Genomic DNA, 21471 nt, shown 5'->3' with positions numbered 1-21471 from the left:
ATCCCTGACAACTGGTCTTGCCAGCTCAGGATGATGGGAGCTGTAGTCCAAAGACAGCTGGGGACCCAAGTTTGGGAAACCCTGATCTACCCAAAGATTTGCAGTTGCGGCCCCCAATGAATCATTCAGGAAATCATCACAGCTCTACATCACATCACATAGAGGTTGGGGAGGGGTCTGTCTGGCAGGGAATCCTGAGAGATCCCAGTTGCCGTTTCCAGCAGCCAAGATCCCCAGTTGCCTGCCATCTCCCCATTCCCTTAATGCGGTCAGTTCTCTTTAGCTGCAGAACATGATCTCTGGAATGCAGCCTTGACCCCTCATCAGGGTCCTTTCAACCCTCCACTGACCATTGGGGTGACCAGAATATCTTGTGCTTTAGATTTAGTTCAGTACAGCTGAGGTTTGAGCCACAGAACTCTGTTTCCTCTTCTCCATTTACGTGTTTCCCTTCTTAAAAAAACTTCAAAGCAAATGCCAATGGGTCTGATATGTGATTCCCCCAAATTTCAGAATTTGAATAATCTCTCGCACAGTTCATGTTTGTGTTTGTGTGTGTCTGAGAGAGAGAGAGAAAGCACTTTGCTGTTCAATGCCCAACTGAATGGAGAGTTGGTTTTTTTTGCCAAATTGCTTTAATTGATTTTCCAAATTTCACCATATCAACCACAAATTAAGACAAATTTAATACCAGTGAGCTTACTCACAAATTAAAAAATATATAGACTAAATCAGTAATTATCATTTGTAAAATAAATTGCTTTTCATCCTTCTGCGTGTATGAAAGGTCAATATCTTTATTTGAGCATCCCAAATTCCACTCCTATCTCAGCTGCTGAAGAAAGGAGTGGTGGTTCCAGCTGTTATTGGACAGTCAACTTTACATGGTCATTCTGCAGTGGTTGTTCAAGGAACAGCACAATCAGGGTCTCCTAGCCCCCCTCTCCCAATTATTCCCCCTACCTTGTTGAATTTCTTGATCCACTCAATGGCTTCTGGGTTAATGGTGAACTTTATGCCAGCAGATGCTCCTCTCCTTATATTCCCAATTTTCACAAGGGCACGAGACTTATTGGGACACATCACCCAGTTCATAATATTGAAGTCCGCTGGCACCTCCCAGTTCTCATCCAAGCACAGTCTGCCCCTGGAAGTATTCAGACACCGGATTTCTCTCAAGAAAGGGTGAAGCTGGAATGGCAGGGGAAAGCACCAGCATTAAGAAACTGGGAAGCTACAACAGGCAATTAATCAAGCCAAAATGGGAAAAACACCAGGGCCAGGTGGGCTATCAGCAAAGTACTATAAGAAATTAAAAGATTATTTGGCACAACCACTAAAAGATTTAAGATACTTACATTACGCTGATTCTGAAAAAAGATACAGATCTATTATCAGTCAAAAATTATAGGCTGATTTCTCTATTAAATAATGAGTATAAACTGTTTGCAGACCTATTGGCAAACAACATGAAAGTGCTATTAATGGATTTAATTCATCAGGACCAGGCTGGTTTTTTGCCAGGCCGCCAGATGAAGGCGAATATAAGGAATATAATTGATACAATAGAAGATCAGGAGGTTAGAAATGATAAGCAAGCAGTGTTGATTTTTATAGACGCAGAGAAGTCCTTTGACCATTTTTTCATGGACTTCTACTAAGAAGACTATAGAGATGATGAAATTCAGAGAGTCATTACAGTGGTACCTCAGGTTAAGAACTTAATTTGTTCTGGAGGTCCGTTCTTAACCTGACACTGTTCTTAACCTGAGGTACCACTTTAGCTAATGGGGCCTTACGCTGCCGCTGCGCGATTTCTGTTCTCATCCTGAAGCAAAGTTCTTAACCCCAGGTACTATTTCTGGGTTGCCAGAGTCTGTAACCTGAAGCGTCTGTAACCCGAGGTACCACTGTCCTTAGAGGAATTGACTCAATTTATTCTGACTAACAGGCTATGATGATAGTAAACAACGTAATAACAGAAAAATTCAAAATAATGAAAGGGACAAGACAGGGATATCCTCAGTCACCATCATTATTTTAGTTTTAGAGACCCTATAAAGCTCATCTCGCTTTATTGGCAGAGGGAGCTGGCGTAAGGCTTCCGGGTCATGTGGCCAGCATGACTAAGCCACTTCTGGCGAACCAGAGCAACGTCGTTTACCTTCCCGCCAGAGCAGTACCTATTTATCCACTTGCACTTTGACGTGCTTTCGAACTGCTAGGTTGGCAGGAGCAGGCACCGAGCAACGGGAGCTCACCCCATCGCGGGGATTTGAACCGCCAACCTTCTGAGTCCTAGGCTCTCTGGTTTAACCCACAGCGCCACCCGCGTCCCAACAGTAGGTTACAAAGCATATAAACTCAAGGCCTTTGCAGATGACTATGTGGTAACTGTAGAAGACCCCATGGCTAGCCAACCAAGGGTCTTGAACAGATTCTCAAGTTGGAGAAGTAGCAGGTTTTAAACTAAATAAAGGTAGAATGAAAGTATTGGTGGAAAATGTGACAGAACTGATGATTGAGAAGAAAGTTTAATATTTAGGAGTATGGATAACAGATACGAACATAAATATTTTTAAAAATAACTATGCAGGAGCTTGGAAAGAAATGAAAAAAAACCTTAAATAATATATATATATATATATATATAATATAGAGGTATCTGGAGGGTGGCAGCACGACAACAGGGCTTTTCTATGGTGGCTCCTCACTTGGGGGATGTTCTCCCAGAGAGGCTCCCTGGACACCTTTATGACAAATCTTTAGGTGCCAGGCGAGAAAGTTATTCTGTAACCAGGATTTGGGTGGATAAAACCATCTCAGGGCATTTTAATGTGCTTTCGGTTTGCTTGATTTCTTTCTTTCGTTTGCTTTTTTTATTCTCATTTTGTATTTTTATTCTGCAAACCACCCTGTGATCTTCAGATGAAAGTTGATATATAAACAGAATAACACTAATATTATTACTACACACCCTCCAAAGGTCAAAATGGCACCCAGTTGAGAGGTGCTGGAGCTGAGTTCCAGCGAGTTCCCCCTGAAGAAGGCCCTGGGTATAAATAGCAAAATGATCGTTATGGGATGGGACATCCCTATTGTCATCGGAGACATGTTGGAAGCTAAGCTACTATTACTAATAGTAACTATGATATTTTACAGACCTATCCCCAGTCAAGATCAGCATCTGTGTGGACTGCAGTTTGCAAAAGGGGGAAGGAAATACCTGCCACGCCTATAGCCTTTGGGGTCCCCATTGCTCTCCTTCCTCCACCATCAGCCTCCTCTGGGATCTCGATGAAAGCGAAGCATGCAAGGCCTGAGCCACAGCTTGAACATTGATGTAAGTGCCATAGCTGTCTAGAGACAGGACTATCTCACGCTCCCCTTGGAGCAATGGCTGCAGGTTCTCCTCCTCTCTGCATCTTATCCTGCCTTTCACGGACAACAGATGCTTTGAATATGAACACTGAAATGCTTGATTGAAATAATCCCCAAAATTGATCTGAAATCTATATTTGCCACCTTTGCTCATCCTTATTCCAGTCTCAATTGCAATGAACAGAAAACCATGGAGGTGCTGGAAGTAATTTGGATGGAGGTAAAAGCCAATTCTGTTTTCTAGCAAAGCTGTTGTGATCCAGACTTTCGCCCCTATTTCTTTCTCATACATATCGTGTACTACCACGAATAACGTGATATCCAGTGCAGTGGTTATATAGGAAAGAAATACCCCAACTTGTCTCCATAGGAAAAAAGGTTCCCCAGGCCTGATAAATTGATTTATATCTTTTTCTGGTACTCTTTTTGATAAAGCAATGCAGATCCCTTTGCTGAGCATCAGAGGTTTCACAGCGCTCAGAAATCTTTCTCCACTGTCATTGTCTGGAGTGAAGAGGCCAATCCACGTCCATCCAAAATGCAGGAGCAATTCAACAATCCCCTGGTACTGACTTTCCTCTTTGGGAGTCATCCGATAGACAAAAGGGAACAGGGTTTTACCTTTGAGAAACTGGACAGTAAAACCATGATTGATCTAGCAAGGAAAGCAAAAGACCAGCAATTTACTTTAATTTCAGCATAACAGATATTTAATTATCTGTAATGACTGATATCTAAATCTCTGCTGGCTGACGCTGATGGGAGTTTTAGTCTGAAACATCTGGAGGTGACAAGTTGGTGAAGGCTCAGTTTTGAAAAAGGGATGTAGGATCCATAGCTCAGGATTTTCCCATTTTTAAAAATATCCCTACTTGACCCCTCCAAAGAGAAAATAGAATCTTATGGAGTTGAAATTCTTTGTTCCTCCATGCTCCCCCACTAGTTAGTTACCTGTGGGATTTTGTAGATGCCTGACAAGGCTGAAATCCCTTTTGAGATGACAGTATTGCTTCTTTCAAGAACAGCCAGCAGGGGATTCTGTTCTCCACAGTGATAATTGGGAATATTGCATCCACTGCCTGCAAGCAGCTCTAGCATGGCGTCCGAAGTCATCCTTGCATCGAAATAGTTCTCATAGATGTTGTAGCCCAGGGTGATGTTGGGTAAGATCCTGAGATCCTGGTTGATCTCTTGGATGGTGAACAGGAAAGACAACATGTACCAGGCGAACCTAGCTGACTCCCTGCAATAAATGAATCCTTTAAAAAGAGTGAAACTGATATTCATATTAATGGGAGGAAGGAAACATTATATGATCCACAACGCTTAGATAGTGTCAGGGAACTGCCATCTAAAGCGCCGGGGGCGCAAAGGCTCACTGAGGTTGAGAGAGGAGTAGCAGCGGAAGAGGGAACCAGTAGAGGGCGAGCAAGAACTCCAAGGGAAAGTGAGTCGGAGGGATGGCTCAGAGACGCTTCCAGCGAAAACAGTGGGGAGGTCTCAGGACCTCCTATAGGGACACCCACACCTCGCCGGAAACTGTCACGCCGAGAGGCCAGACGACGTGTTTCCGTTAAAGAGCTTTTATGTTGGAAACGATTCCGAAAGCAGCCACTTTCGGATACTACTAGTGATTGACGCAGCCATGCTGGAGGGGCTCCATCACAGGCAGAGGTTTGAAAACCTGATCAAACTCTGAGGGACTTGCATTTTACGCACAAGCAGCTCATCGTCCCATCACAGCAATCCGAAAGTCACCGAAAGCCAGCTTGTGCAGGGAGAAGCATCATGAGCAACCCAGCCGGAACCGGAGGAGCAGGAGCAGCTGGAGGGGGTCCAAGCCTGGAAGAAAGGTACAGGGCGTTGGAGATCCAGTTGGCGCTGCAAACGGCGAGGCTTGAGGAGAGGAGGGCTCAGGATGCAGAAAAGGGAAAGGAGAAAACCACCCCGCTCGCCAGAAAGGTGCCAGGATTGGTGCAGAAATTCGGGGGGGATCCCAGGAACTATCATGCCTTTAGAACAGAGATGCAATACGCTCTAAACTTGCAGTTTGATGACTTCCCCGACGAGGAATCGCGAGTGGCTTTTGTGATTGGCCATCTCGAATCCGGGGCGAAGGATTGGGTTAGACCCCTGATGGCAGCGAATAATGAGATCCTAAAGGACACGAGGAAGTTTTTTCGTGCCATGGACCTGATGTTTTCCAGCGATATTGAGCAGGGGGTGGTGCGAAGGCAGTTAATGGCTTGCCAGCAAGGAAGCAGATCTGTCCGTGAGTACTGGACTGAGTTTACTATGCTGATTCATAAATTGGGGTGGGACCTATCGGCGGAGCCCATCCAAATGCTTTTCGAAGAGGGGCTTTCTTCAACCGTCAAAGATGAGCTTTCCCGGGGGCCCAGGGCGGAGTCTATGGATCAGTTAACCAAATCTGCGCTGTGCATAGGAGCGCGCCAGGAGGCGAGGGCTTTGGAAAAGCGGGAAGGGAAAGGAGACCGTTGGAGGGAGTTCCGCATTCCAGACATTCCAGAGCCACCTTTCCCGCCGGCAGAGCCGATGGAAGTTGGAACAGCGCGGGCGCGCGCAGTTTCAAATCCCAGTGAAGGGCGGAAGAAGGAGGGAAGGAGCGCCAAGAGATGTTATCTCTGCCAACAGCCAGGGCACTTTGCCAGAGTCTGCCCACAAAGAAAGGAATGGCAAGGGATGGCAGGAGCTGTTGGGGGAAAGGAAGAGGAAGGCAAGGAGCAAGTAAAAGCCAACGCCTGGCTGCCACCGTCGGGGCACAGCAGCCAGGCCAAAGAGCAGTGAAAGTGCCCACGCCGGAACCTCCCAGACCCGCTTTAGTGATAGAGGTGTTACTAGAACTGCCAAACGGACACCCACTAAAGATCAAGGCGCTTTTGGATTCAGGCAGCTCCTGTAATTTCATGAGTAAGGAGTTTGCAGCTGAGCATCAGATACAGACCATCCCTTTAAGTAACCCCTTGCAGGTGACTACGATTGACGGCAGAGAGCTGTTGGGGGGAGAAGTTAGCCAACAGACTGTCCCGATGATAATGAGGGTGGCAAGGCACACCGAACAGATAGCGTTTAATGTGGCCATCCTGGGAGGAGCGCCCATCATTTTGGGGATGAGCTGGCTGGCGCTACACGATCCGCTAGTGGGCTGGCATCAGAGGGTGGTCTCCTTTGGGTCAGCGCATTGCCTAGAACACTGCAAGGAGGGGAAGGTTTCGGGAGGAGACAGAGTCACCCTAGCCGGGATGGAAGTAATGGACAAAGGGAAGGTGCCCCCGCAATACGCAGATCTGAGCAACGTATTCAGCGAAAGGGAAGCAGACAAACTGCCACCGCATAGACCCTTTGACTGTCAAATCAACCTACTCCCTGGGGCCCAACTCCCAGTAGGCAAGCTGTACGCCATGTCAGACAGGGAGATGCAGGAGCTGAGGGAGTTCATTGACAAAAACCTGAAGCGAGGTTTCATCAGAGAGTCCCGAGCGGTGGGGGGCAGCCCAGTGTTTTTTGTGGACAAAAAGAACACAGACAAACCGAGACTGGTGTGTGACTTTAGGGCCCTCAATGCAGTGTCGGAACCCCTGGCTTTCCCTATGCCCCGAATTGATGACATTTTGACCAGAGTAAGGAAGGGAAAGATTTTTACAAAGCTGGACCTGCGGGGGGCGTACAATCTGATACGCATAAGGAAGGGAGATGAATGGAAGACCACCATGTTTACCCCTTTGGGAGCCTTTGAATACCTCGTTATGCCCTTCGGTCTACAAGGGGGCTCCGCGTGTTTTCAAGCTTTTATAAACCACGTTCTGGGACCTTTGCTCTACAAGAATTGTGTGGCCTTTTTAGACGACGTGTTGGTGTATTCGGAAGATGAGGAACAGCATGTGAGGGACGTTCGAGAAGTGTTGGGCAGGCTGCAAGCCCACCAGCTGTGGGTGAAACTGGAGAAGTGCCAGTTTCATACCAAGGAGGTGGAATTCCTGGGGTACCGCTTGTCAGACAAGGGATTGGCCATGGATCCAGGCAAGGTCCAAGCGGTACTGGAATGGAAGACACCGAAGACCAAGAAGGACGTGCAAAGATTCTTGGGGTTTGGGAACTTTTATCGGAAGTTCATCAAGAACTTTGCCCACTTGACGGCGCCCATCACCGACTGCCTCAGCAGCAAGAAGAAATTTGTTTGGACGGTAGAGGCGGATCGAGCCTTTGAAGAACTGAAAAGGGCTTTCGCCTCGGAAGAACAACTTCTGCATGTGGATTTACGAAAACCCATGAGAGTGGAAACCGATGCATCCGACCGGGCGGTAGGGGCGGTCCTTCTTCAACCGGGGAGGAGTGCGTCGGAGTGGAGACCGTGTGCCTTCTTCTCGCGGAAGCTGAATAAATCCGAGAGGAATTACACGGTGTATGACAGGGAACTACTTGCCATTCACGAAGCATTCCGGAGGTGGAGACATTTATTAATTGGGGCACAACACAAGGTGCAAGTGTGCACCGACCACAAGAATTTAGAGTATTGGAGAACAGCTCGAGTGCTCAACCAACGACAAGTGAGATGGGCACAGGAATTCTCCAAATTCAACTTTGAAATTTGTTATGTGCCAGGCCCAGAAAACGTCAGGGCGGACGCGCTCTCACGCAAACCAGAGTATTGGGAAGGGGAGGGGGTGATCGAAGAGAGACATGTCATCCCTGAGGACCGCTGGGTGTGTGGGGGGGCGCTGGTGGGGCAACGAGAACTGGTAGAGGAAACGGAAAATGATGAATATGCCCAGGATAAGCTCAGAGGTCTCAGGGGGGAGGGCGAGAGCCCCGGAGGTTTTGAGGAAAGAAATGGGGCATTGTATTACAAAGGGGCACTGTATATACCCGAAGGTGAATTGAGGGGGAGAGTACTCAAGCAGTTGCATGATAGCCCCACGGCGGGACATTTTGGACAACACAAGACCATGTGGTTGGTTACCAGGGAATTTTGGTGGCCTAAGGTGAGGGAAGATGTAAGGGAGTATGTAAGAGGGTGTGACCAATGTCAGCGAGCCAAAGGGGAAAGAAGGGCGCCGGCAGGGTTATTAGAACCATTACCCACACCAGAACGGCCTTGGGAAGCGATATCAATAGATTTTATGACGGATCTGCCAAAGTCCAAGGGGAAAACAGCCATCATGGTAGTAGTAGACCTGTTAACTAAGATGTGCCATTTTGTAGCATGCTCACATGCAGTCACAGCGGAAGAAACAGCGAAGTTGTTTGTAGAACACATCTTTAGGTTGCACGGGGCTCCCTTGAGGGTGATCTCAGATCGCGGCAAACAATTTACTTCCAGGTTCTGGAGGAAGCTCATGAGCTTGCTGCACGTGGAAGTCAATTTTTCAACTGCCCGGCACCCTGAAACCAACGGGCAGGCGTAAAGAGCAAATGGCATTCTTCAACAATATCTGAGGTGTTATGTCAATGACAGAGAGAACGATTGGGTCGAAAAGTTGGCGTTGGCAGAATTTGCCTACAATAATGCGGAGAATGTGTCCACAGGGATGAGTCCCTTTTTGGCTAATTACGGGTGTCACCCCAGGGCATTTCCAGGGGAAGGAGGGGAGAGATGGAGCGTCCCAGCGGCTGAACATTTTGTAGAAGAGATGGAAGCGATCCATCATCAGCTCCAGCTCAACTTAGAAAGGGCTAAGGCACAATATAAGAAGCAGGCAGACAAGAACAGAAGGGAAGGTGAAACCATAAGGGTGGGGGATCAAGTGTGGTTGTCAACCCAAGGGTTGCCGTTCAAAGGGGGTTGTAAGAAATTGAGGCCCAGAAGATTGGGACCCTTTGAGGTCATTCAGCAGGTCAACCCGGTAGCTTTCAAACTCCGATTACCCAACCACATGAAATTGCACCCAGTGTTCCACAGGTCGTTACTGTCACCATACAGGGGGGGACGTGAAGGGGAGTACGTCAGGGGACCAGCCTTGGAAGAGAGGGAACGCCGCAACCATGTAGCGGAAATCCTCGATTCCAGGTGGAAGGGAAATCAGGTGGAGTATTTGGTGGCGTGGGAAGGGGAACCGGAGTCAGAAAACACCTGGGTGAATGCAGAGGAAGTCAATGACGAGGTTTTAACAGAAACGTTCCACCAAAGGTTCCCGAGGAAACCTCAGCCGATAGCAAGGTTTAGGAGGGAGTATTTCGGCACCACCGATGAGGAAGAGGAAATGGAAGGGTTCGCGGAGTCGGAGTTGGAAGAGGGAGTGGACTCCGATGACGAAGATTACCGAGAGAGTAGGAACAGCAACAAGTGGAGGGAAGTGTTCGCGACGTCGGAAGACGAAGGAGGTTCTTTCAGGGGTTTTACCTCCTCACCGCCAGTAGGGGAGGAGACGGGAGGGGGTGAAGGGGGCCCTGGAGGGGAGGTGGATGTCAGGGAACTGCCATCTAAAGCGCCGGGGGCGCAAAGGCTCACTGAGGTTGAGAGAGGAGTAGCAGCGGAAGAGGGAACCAGTAGAGGGCGAGCAAGAACTCCAAGGGAAAGTGAGTCGGAGGGATGGCTCAGAGACGCTTCCAGCGAAAACAGTGGGGAGGTCTCAGGACCTCCTATAGGGACACCCACACCTCGCCGGAAACTGTCACGCCGAGAGGCCAGACGACGTGTTTCCGTTAAAGAGCTTTTATGTTGGAAACGATTCCGAAAGCAGCCACTTTCGGATACTACTAGTGATTGACGCAGCCATGCTGGAGGGGCTCCGTCACAGGCAGAGGTTTGAAAACCTGATCAAACTCTGAGGGACTTGCATTTTACGCACAAGCAGCTCATCGTCCCATCACAGATAGATTTATTTATTTATTTATATTTATCCATCCATCCATCCTTTTGCATTAATATCAACCCTTTTCCTGTCTAGCATTGAACAAAATTTTGGAGACCTCTGCTCCATGACAGGAGCTTTGATGCAAACAGCACACAGAGCTGTTCAACAGTGGAACAGACTCCCTCCGAAGGTGACCATGTGTCATGGATGCTTCAGGTGTGATACCTCCGGGTCCCTTCCATCTCTACAACTCTATGATTCTATTCTACTGTGGTTCTATGAGTAAGCAATGAAGGTGCCCCTCAACATTTGAGATATACTGGGAAGCTGCTCCATAGGTTGCTTTTCCTGCAGTGGTCTTTGGCGCCTTCCAAGGTGCTGGACTACAGGTAGATAACAGACAATTTTATTGAAGGAGGGGAAGCACCAAATACCTCAGTCCCCCTTGACTTGGAAATGAGGCCTGTTGGCTTTCAGGTTTGAGTGTGTAGCAAAATTTATAATTTTGCTCATATTTTTCATCGCTGACTCCACCAATGAGGACACCCCCTGGTCTGTATTATTTTACATAATTATTTTATTTGAAGCATATCATTCCTGTTCTTCACCCATAAAAATCCAACCATTTTCAGGAGTTTCTTAAAACGCTTCTGCTTTTTTTAAAAAAAATGACAGAAAGGGGAAAGTGCTGGAATTGGAGGAGGAAACCTTTAATGTAGCTGAGACAGATTTCCCCATGTTGGGCTGTAGGTCTCCCATTGCATTGTGTAAAGAGAACTGTGATAAGGTTGTTCACAAATGACCCAAATAGAATAAACATAAAATAAGCATAGCAGCTTGGAAATTTCTTGAGTTTCATGCCACCCTCTGGCTTAGGAAGAAACCTCAAACACCTCAATACTTTGAAATGAGGCCAGTTGTGTGTGGTCAAAAAAGGAATGATTCCTTTTCGCATTTTAGAGATCTAAGTCCACTTACAAGGAACTCCCCTGACATATTATTTTATTTATCCTTTCAATTAAAGCACATCTTTCCTGCTCTTCAGCCACCAAAGGTCACCAAGAGGCTCTTATAATTCCATTTGCAAAACCGTAGCATACCTTAATGACAGTTTATGAATTGTCCAAATGGAATAATATTGAATAAAACCTTTGAGCCTTGGAAATTGCCTGAGTTTCATGGCATCCTGCAGGTGGGGAAATTCAGTGTATCCTTTTGAACCCCTACCAGATTTCTTGCATTCTTCTAAAAGCAACACAGAGGAATAGGTACAGGATTGTTTTACTTAGGAAGACAGAGGGAAGAAGGAAATTGGAGAGGTTTGTGTGGAATCTTCTCCTGGACCCCCCAGCTCCCATCAGCCCCAGCCATCAAGACCAATGGTCAGGGCAGGGCAGTCCTGCAACATCAGCCCTTAGCTCCCCAGACCTGAGAAAGGGGCTCTTTCCTATTACAACCATTACAAGGACTGGAGGACCATGAAACCCATCCGCATATGATCTTACATACATTCCATTCTTGGCAAAGGGTGTCTGAGTAAAGCTGGGTGGAGTTTCCTTAAGAAGGCGTTTCGGAGATATGATCCCACTGATGAGAAAGTGTCCAGGCCGGTAGTAATTGCGAGCATCCGTTTCATCCCTGACCAGATTCAAGGGGCATTTCGCCTTGTGGTTCCCGCAGACTCCAAAGGGCATCATGAGCAGCAGAAGCAGCAACAGAAGGAGCAGGGATCTCATTCTGGCTCTGCCTCCTCCTCCTCTTACCTGCCAAGGAGGCAAACAGAAGAACCCAAAGACTCTTGCAAGGCCAGACTGGGTGGGCTTTCCCAATCTGGGTGGTTTTCAACTCTACCTTCAGAGCTCGGAAGCACATGGCAGGCACACCCCTCTTTCGCCAGCTCTGCATCTTGACTCAGTCTGTCTCCAACACAGGAAATATTCTCTGCACTAACTTTTTCTTTCCCAGTCACAGCGCAATTAATATTGCCATGTTGTTGTTGCTTTCCGAGGCTCATGCAATTTCCAGAAACATCTCCTGAGCTTTTAGAAGATGAGATCACTATAATTTCAACTATTCTAAGTGGAATAAGTTTCAGCACAATAACTTTCTGGAGTCTTGAATGGTTCAAGCAGCAGGTGCAGAACTGGAGAAAAACATGTTGGACAGAAGTCAAGGGGTGTGCTGGGAAGTTGGAAGTTTGGCCTGAACTTTGCTCACAAGCACCAAAGAAGGAGCTGGATCCAACCATGGACTCTCCTTCCTTGGAGGTTTTGAAGCAGAGTTTGGATGGCCATCTGTTGGGATTCTTTAGCTGAGATTCCTGCATTGCAGAGGGTTGGACTAGAGGACCTTGGGGTCCCTTTCCAAGTCTCCCATTCTATGATTCATTGGAGGTTTTTAAGAAGAGGTGGGAGAGTCAGGGATGGACAACAGCCAGATGAAGGAGTCCCAGCCTTGCATCCCAGGCATCCTAAGCCCTTTTAAAATGTCGGGTTTTGGGGGGGGGTATTATTGGCTTGTTGTTTTTATTTTGATTATATATGTTGTGGTTTTATATTTTGAACTGCCTTGAGACCTCCAGGGTTAGGGCGATACAGTGGTGCCTCGCAAGTCGAAATTAATTCGTTCCACGAGTTTTTTCGTCTAGCGAATTTTTCGTCTTGCGAAGCACGAAATCCCATAGGAATGCATTGAAATTCAATTAATGCGTTCCTATGGTAAAAAAAAAGTCCAAACAAAGCCAAATTTGGTACAACAAGAGTTTTGTGCTCTTTAAAGTCACACATACTGTAAAGAGCATTTCAAAAATTGAAGGAACAATAAATTAAGTTTCTAAACATGACAGAAAAACATTATTTAATGTCTGGACAAAATATAAAGACTTATTAGAGAACAAAACACCGAGGTGGCTGTCACCCTTGGAAGCTAAGGCCCGAAAAAGACCCAATATGGAGGCCAATTGGCCAAAATATTGGGAAATATTAGAAAGAGATGGAGACAATTGGAAATTGCAGAGTCTAGAGAAAATGAAAGATAAAGTGCGAGACTGGTTACACTATGCTCAGATTAAAGAAGTGTTTAAGAACGATAAAAAGTTAGGATGCTAAGAACTGGAAAACTCAAGATCTACCCACACTGGAAGAATGGCAGATGCAGCTGATGGACTATATGCAACTAGCCGAGATGACGGGCAGAATCCGTGACCTGGGAGAGGAAAGGGTTGAAGAAGACTGGAAGAAATTCAAGATTTATCTACAAAAGTACTGTAATTTGGCGGAATGCTAATAAGGATGTCAGAGTAGAGATAACTGTCTACCACCAAATTATATCTTATATTTGAGTGTAACCTAAATTATTTGATTTAAGATTATAAACAAAATGATAATTTGCTTGGAAAAATTCTCCTTTTAATGATGCAAGTGGAAGCAGGAGACGTGAGGGAGTCCATAGTAGAATGAAAAGATGTTATAAAACCTATCTTGTTTGTTAAATATGTATTTGCATGAAAAAATCTCAATAAAAAATTATATCTATAAAAAAAAGAAATTAATTCGTTCCACGAGTTTTTTCGTCTAGCGAATTTTTCGTCTTGCGAAGCACGAAATCCCATAGGAATGCATTGAAATTCAATTAATGCGTTCCTATGGTCAAAAAAAGTCTAAACAAAGCCAAATTTGGTACAACAAGAGTTTAAGTGCTCTTTAAAGTCACACATACTATAAAGAGCATTTCAAAAATTGAAGGAACAATAAATTAAGTTTCTAAACATGACAGAAAAACATTTAAAAATCAACAAAGTGTACAGTACACAGAAATTCAAACCCAGATTTTTTTTTTAAAAAAACAGCAGAGTGGCCCAATGGTCACAGAAAATCATAAAAATGGAGAAAAAAACACACAAGCTTCCAGATTCTTGCAAACCCCTCCCCAACACCAAGTCCTTGAATTCCAAACACCCCAACCCAAAATCCAAAAACCTCCAAAAAATGGCTGCAAAAGAAGTTTTGGAAAAGCTTCAAAAATCACCAAAGTCTTCAAAAACCTCAAAAAGGCTACCACACCACATGCTATGAGTTGCTCCTCGAAGTCAAGTCGTAACTGCACCTCTTCAAGCAATGCACCCTGGGTATTAACGGTTTTACGAAAAAGGAAACAAACTTGCAAGACGTTTTCGTCTTGCGAAGCAAGCCCATAGGGAAATTCGTCTTGCGAAGCACGTCAAAAAACGAAAAACCCTTTCGTCTAGCGAGTTTTTCGTCTTGCGAGGCATTCGTCTTGCAGGGCACCACTGTATTTAGATTGAGTACATCAATAAATAAAGGAATAAATATGAATAAATAAAAATCAATCAATGGAGAATGCTGAGAAATGCCATCCTCATTACTGTGAATGGGATACATGGTGGTGGGATTTTGTTTCTTGGAGGCTGCTAGAGACTGAGGCTGGTGGAGCCTGCGATGGGGAGGGATTTCTCAAGCCCACCCTCTGGTCGCTTTGGGTGGGTCTGGGCTGCTTGATTCCTGCCGCTCTTCTGGTTCTCCCCCTGAAGGGAAGTAGCGCCTTGGTGGCTTTGAAGCCACTTCAAGTGAATTTCCATCCCATCTTTGAAAGGCTTCTCCAACAGAGGGAAGCTCTCTGGGGTTGGTGGAGGGGAGAAAGGTTGCTCTGAGCCTTAGGCTCTCCCTTCCCCTTTGACATTTTCTGCGGAAGGAGAGCTTCTGTTGCACATGGAACCAACTTGCTCCCCGTCTTTGAGCAGAAGCTTCTCTACTCATAAACAAATTGTGTGCGCAGAAGCCAGGCTGGCATTCTAGCAGCTTTGTTATTCTTTATCAAGTATTTATTAATATATGTATTTATCTATTTATTTGACCTATTTCCTAAAATCCATGCACCACTTGATTAGGGAAATAACTGCTGCTAATCTCCCTTTGCTGAGCAAGGTTTTGGAGGATGTGGCCGCACACCAGATGGTGGTGGTGGTTCCAGTCCTACTTGGATGGTCATTCCTAGACGGTGTTACTTGGGGAATGCTTTTCAGCGCTGGGAACCTTGAATGTGGGGTTCCGCAGGGCTCAGTCCTGTCCCCCACATTGTTTAACATCTACATGAAACCGCTGGGTGGAATACGTTGTCAGAATTATGCTGATGACACTCAGCTCTATTTCTCCTTCACATCTGCAGGTGAGGCAGTGGAAGTGCTGGACCAGTGTCTTGTCTCGGCAATGGACTGGATGAGAGCCAACCAACTGAAGCTCAATCCAGATAAGACTGGGGCACTGTTAGTGGGTGGTTCCCTAGGGTGGGAGGTCGCCTGTTCTTGATGGGATTACGCTTCCTCTGAAGGAGCAGGCTCATAGCTTGGGGGTACTCCTGGATCCTTTGCTGTCGCTCGAGGCTCAGGACGCTTCAGTGGCGGGGAGTGCCTTCCATCAGCTTTTGCTGGTGGCCCAGCTACACCCCTATCTGGACAGGGATAGCCTAACTACAGTTGTCCATGCTCTGGTAATCCCAAGGTTAGATTACTGCAATGCGTTATACGTAGGGCTGCCTCTGAAGACTGTTCAGAAACTTCAGCTAGTGCACAATACCCTGATCCTGGTCCGACTGCACTGGCTACCAATTCATTTCTGGGCCCCATTCAAAGTGCTGGCTTTGACCTAGAAAGCCTTAAATGGCTCAGGACCGCAATACCTCAAGGACCGCCTCTTTCCATATGATCCTACCCAGACCCTGAGATCATCTTCTGAGGCCCTTCTTCGTGTGCCTCCTCCTCAAGAGGCCAGGAGGGTGGCAACACAAGAACGGGGCCTTCTCTGCAGTCGCTCCCTGTCGGTGGAATGCTCTCCACAGGGAAGTTCACCTAGCGCATTCCTTATACTCCTTTGGACATCAGGCAAAAATGTTCCTTTTGGGTTGATTTGATTGACATCCTTTTGCCCTTTTAAAATGTGGTTCTTTTTGGGGGTGTTATTGGGTTGTTGTTTTTATTTTGATTATATATCTTCTGGTTTTGTATATTAATTTTGTTCTGTGACCCGCCTTGAGACCTCCGCGTATAGGGCAGTATATAGATTCAACAAACAAACAAACAAGTCAGCTTTCTCAGGACCTTTATTTATTAAATTTATATAGCACTTTTCATTGGAATGCTACAGGTTGAATTGCTATAAGACCGAGAGTCTAGTAAACGTTCCACTTGTATGGAGTGATGAAAGTTTAGGTAGGATGTAATCTTGGCTAATTAATGTACAGTAAGTGCTTTATCAGTGAATCATAAAGCATTTGTATCAATGGAGAATGTAGGAGAGGTCCTGGTTGTTGGCTTTGACTATGGGAGTTTCCTTGAATTTAATGAAGATTCCCAACACAATGCCTGCTCTTAAAGACAAGACGAGGGCAATGGAAGTTAAAATGATCCCCAAATGTTCTTCATAACCCCAGAAGGTGGTCATCTTGGGGACACATTGGTCCCTGTCCTTGTTTGGGCATTTGGTGCAATGTTCTGCATCTGCAGATGAGCTTCTTCAGCATCTCTTACATCCAGAACCAGCTGTGTACAACTACTTTCTGAAAACCTATGCTGCTGTGGGGGAGGTCATGAGATGATAATGTCAGACAGGGAAAGAGGGGCAAAAATAGTTTGCTCATTACTTTTTAAAGTTGTTTGTGTGGTGTGCAGGTGTTCTCTCACTTTTGGTCACCAGAGCAACCTTGTGATTTAGGGCATAGCTGAGGGGCTCTACGCTGTCATCTTTATTGCATAATTGCTGCTGGATGCTGAAGAGACGCCTCTTTACCTTGACCTCTGACACTTCCTTATCATTTTTATCGTTTTCTTTCATCAACATACCAACTTTCCTCCGTTGAGCTTCAGCTGATGACCATGCTTCTCCCTTTCTCTTTCCCTCTTCATAACAATATTGTGAGGCGTGCTCAGGATGCCCCTCTTTGCGCCAGAGAAATGTTGGAGTTTATGCTGTTATCCGACCCCTGAGATGCCTGAAGGCAGCCCTGTATAGGGAAGTTTTCTGAATGTCTAATGCTTTCTTCTGCTTTTATCTATGTTAGAAGCCACCCAGAGTGGTGGGTGAGGTATAAATAATAAAGTTATTATTATGGAATAGGACATCCCTATTTTCATTGGGGAAATGTTGGAGGGTATGTGTGGATGATTACTTACATCTCAGTCTTGGGGAAGGGTGTCTGTGTAAAGACATCTAGAACTTGCTTGTGCAAATGTTTTGGAGATACAATCCCACTAGTAAGATGATCTTCAGACTGGTACTGGTAGTAATTTTGTACATCTGTTTCATCTCTGATCAGATTCAAGGGGCATTTCGCCTTCCAGTTCCCACAGAGTCCACGGGGCATCTTTAGCAGCTGAAATAGCCAGAGAAGCAGCAAAGGTTTCATTCTGGCTCCACCTCCTGCTCCCCTGTGGCTCCTCTGATGCCCTGAGCCAGCCAAGCAGAATAATCGAAAGACTCATGCAAGACGAAAGCTGCAGTGGCTTTCCCAATCTGGGCAATGTTCAGAGGTGTTAAGCACCATGTAGACATATCCCTGCTCCCCTCAGCCTTTCACCTGCACCAAATCTTGGAGAAATCTGTCGCTTTCTGGCACAGGAAATATTCTCTGCACCAATGTTCTTTTGCAGCCACTGTGCAATTAACAACATCACACTGTTGTTGCGCCTGGTGATTAGGCAATCTCCAGAAATATCTCTTGAGTTTCTGGAAGAGGAAATCACTATGATTTCGATAATTGGAAGTGGAAGAAGTCTCACCTTGATAACTTCCGGGAGCCTTGAGTGCCTCAAACAGCAGATGCGGAGTTAAATCCCGGACGGTCCCTGGAAAATAGGGGCATTTGGAGGGTCTGTAAATCACATTTGAGGTTTCACTGACCATTCACTCAGCTTGGAGAGGGAAGTGCACAATATTTCCTAAGAAATATGACTGTGCCAAATCAGCCAGGATGACCCCAGATTAGCTTCAGAAAGATCAAAGGACTTGATCAGGTATCCCCTGGGATACAGACTGCGAGAAAGAAACACACGCTGAACATGAAGCCCCAGGGGCTTGTGCCCATTTCTGCTGCTTTAAATCCATTTCCAGCATTTGAGATGTATGCAAAATGAAGATCTGTGGAGCTTGAATCCCAAGACAACTACGCGTGTTGCCTTGGCAAAAGAAGCATGGCAAAACAGGACACCTCTTTAGACTGCTAAAGCCAGGGAAATCCCCAGAGCTGAGGGACCAAATGTCTCGCTGTCATAGCCCAAATGGCCCAAGAATGCTGCGTTCAGGACTAAGGTTATTTCTAAATAACGCCCAATGAATGATATGAAAGTTGGGTCTATGAAGATAGTAAAATAGCAGGAATACACAGATCTTTTTGCCCAGTAAGAATATAATCAATCAATCTTTACTGGCATGCAGGGAGGACAGGAATATGTAAATTGACACATACAATTGGCAGGAGGTTTGCAGGAGGAGATGCTTTGAGATAAAACTTGACAGGCCTAGTAAGGTTAGAAAGTACCACTCAAGTCTTTTGCCCATGTAGTTTCATGGCTTTTCTCAGATCTTCTGCTACTTTCTCCAAACTCTCATGCCCACAGCTCTGATCTTGCCTAGAGGTTCCCCCCAGGCATCTGCTTGGCCTCTGGGCTTCAGGGCACGTGGGCCTGATCCAACAGGCTTGCTGGCCGTAGCCCTGTTCCGAGTCCCGTGACAACAGAGTGCAAAGCTTGGTGGAACGTTAGGCCAAGCAAACAGGAGACAAGTCTCCAAGAACTCTTGCATGAAACCGCCTACGAAGCCAAGCCCGTTCCGAGGGTTGGGCAGACAGCATCCCACGTAGTCAGACAAGCCAGAGGTCAGGGGATGCAAATGACTGCAAAGCCAAGGGTCCAGGCAGAGAGCAGGAAGGGCCAAGTTAGGCCTGGGAACCACAGGCATCCGATTGCTGATGAGAGCTCTGTTTAAGAGGGCTGCAGCCAGTTGGTTCTCACCAGACCTTCTCCTCTGAGTCCATGAAGGCTGAGCAGCTGCAGGTGGAGTCACTCTGTCTCCTCCTCCTAGTCTTACGATTTAGCCCATTAACATTCCACGAAATGATTTTAAGATCCATGAAGATTCAATGGTCAGCTTCTTTATTTCAAATAATAATCAAAAATTATATAATGTTTTGCATCTTCCCTTTATGCGTTCCCTCCCGCTTATTTTTCCCCACCCCTTTTTATTTTCTGCCTTTCCTTTCAAAGTCTTCCCTTAATACCTTCCCCCCTCCCTTATATCCTTCCTTTATAGGCTTATCACCTAAGACAACAGTTCAACGATATAATACAGAATTATACATAAAAAGGAAATAGAACAATGCAGGACCATTAGCAAGCTCTGGAGGGAGGAAACTCAGTTTCCTTCTTATTGTAATTTCTTTGAGCCCCAGAAGGTCTCGCTGTCTCTTTTCTCAGTTCTTTCTTTAGCTGTCCCTTCTTGCTCGCTTGCTTTCCTCCTTTCCTTCCTCCTCCTCCTTTGGGCGTGGGCAGTGTGAGCTAGCAGTTTTCCTACGCCATATTGCCCCTTCTTTTCAAGCCACCTTCCGGGATCGTTCCCCTCTCAGTCCTGCCTTCTCCTTCTCCTCCGCCACCGCAGCCGCTGTCGTTCTCTCGCACTTCTCTTTCGCCGTCCACCCTTTGCCCGCTGCCTTATCTGTTCTCCTCCATAATCTCAAAAGGTGACAGGCTCTAGGACTGGGGCTGGGCGTGTGGGACGCCAACGTGGGTTTGGGTTTCCCCCTCCGTTTCTCGCCCGGCTTGCCTCCACGTTCTGATATTTTCTTCCTCCTCTTCAGTTTGGACCACAAGGATTAAGACCTGTGCAAGGACAACAAAAAGGAAATGTCCCTTAGGGACTCGGGCGCCTCCAGGTGCTACTTCCCCTGCCACCACTGGCGGAGGAAGGTGGGTGCGGGGGGGGAGGTATCGCCCCAAGTGTCATCCCTGGGGTGGGAGCCTCCCAACTCCTCCTCACCTTGGTTCAGGGTGGACACAGCTGCGATACTGCCGCATCCAGCGCCTGAGCCGCGTGCAGAGTGGCCTCCTTTCTGCCTGCGCCCCGCTGCTGGTGCTTGTACTGGGTTGCCCCGGTGGCACTGGTGGTGTTGGCGGCAGCGCTCTTCTAAAGACCTTGTGGACCCAGGAGACGATGGAAGCCAGGCAAGTGGGGGTCTTGGGGGCCTTTTCCCCTCACAGTCCTGTGAGAAAAGTAAACAATTCACCTCCAGATTCTGGGAAAATGCCACAATCATTAATCAATTGGTTGATTAATTAAAGCCAGAACCTCTCAGGGCGGTTTACAGCATAAAAATACAAAATAAAAACACGGCATATGCATTAAGAACAAAAGAACTCATAAGCCAACCTCCCAATCCACAAGCATGTTGAAAAGGCCATGCATTGTCCAATTAGCCAAAGGCTGGTTCTAGAGCAGAACTTTCCATGTTTCTGACACACTTTGGAGACATTCCTCATTTCGCAACACAGGGATTCAGTTCAACTAGCCCTTTCCCAGGAGGAGCACACAGTTTGGAAAGCTCTGTTCTAGAGAAACGTCTTTGCTTGGCTCTCTGTTCTAGAGAAACGTCTGGCGCTTTGGAGGCGCCAGATGAGCCTCCCTGGAGAGAGCATTCCACAAGTGGGGAGCCACCACAGAAAAGGCCCCTTCTTGTGTTGCTGCCCTCCAGACCGTTTGTGAAGGAGCCACACGAAGAAGGGCCTGTGTGGTGGCAGGCTGTCATAATCCCTCCTTTTCTTTTTGGGGGCGAGGCATTATATGAAAGGGTTGTAGTCAGGAGGGAACACTCCTCTCCCAGGTTCTCATATGGTCAGCCTTGGAGAGATCTGAACGAGACACAAAACCAAGAACAAGAGGGTGGGAGGAAGGTATCGGAGGCAGGAAACCCCCAGAGAGAACCGGCTTTGCAAAGTGCCAACATGGTTTTATTATCGCCAAACCCACTTTGTAATTAATAACTTCATTTGGCAGGAGCCACCTGGAAACTCATCCAAAAGCGTTATCTTACAAAACAAATACCAAACCAAAAGCAACCCAGGAGAATTATCTCCACCCCCATCGTTCTGCCCGGACACTGAGATCCAGCGCCAGGGCCTTCTGGCAGTTCCCCCACTGCACTAAGCGAAGTTACAGGGAACCAGGCAGAGGGCCTTCTTGGTGATGGCACCTCCTGTGGAATGCCCTCCCGCCAG

General features: G+C 46.6%; 1 long non-coding RNA gene and 1 pseudogene across 2 annotated transcripts in view; one reads left to right on the top strand and one right to left on the bottom strand.

Moving 5' to 3' along the window:
* The window catches only part of LOC309361015, a 47263-nt gene extending 27281 nt beyond the window's left edge, over positions 1-19982 (top strand). Inside the window, exons 7-10 of the long non-coding RNA XR_014164295.1 lie at positions 1060-1283; positions 3163-3343; positions 10290-10412; positions 15381-19982. This is a non-coding gene — a long non-coding RNA (uncharacterized lncRNA). The remainder of the gene's footprint in view (positions 1-1059; positions 1284-3162; positions 3344-10289; positions 10413-15380) is intronic.
* The window catches only part of LOC309360987 (vomeronasal type-2 receptor 26-like), a 42818-nt pseudogene that overhangs the window by 1895 nt on the left and 19452 nt on the right, over positions 1-21471 (bottom strand). The window contains exons 2-5 of the transcript XR_014173432.1: positions 11706-12490; positions 4333-4624; positions 3227-4036; positions 964-1191 (exon numbers count right to left, since the gene is read on the bottom strand). The product of XR_014173432.1 is annotated as a vomeronasal type-2 receptor 26-like (transcript). The remainder of the gene's footprint in view (positions 1-963; positions 1192-3226; positions 4037-4332; positions 4625-11705; positions 12491-21471) is intronic.

This window comes from Podarcis melisellensis (assembly GCF_964234715.1).
Source record: "Podarcis melisellensis genome assembly, chromosome: 18".
Classification (NCBI taxonomy): domain Eukaryota; kingdom Metazoa; phylum Chordata; class Lepidosauria; order Squamata; family Lacertidae; genus Podarcis; species Podarcis melisellensis.
The sequence above is the reverse complement of the archived record's forward strand: the minus strand, read 5'-3'. Positions and strand labels throughout refer to the sequence as shown.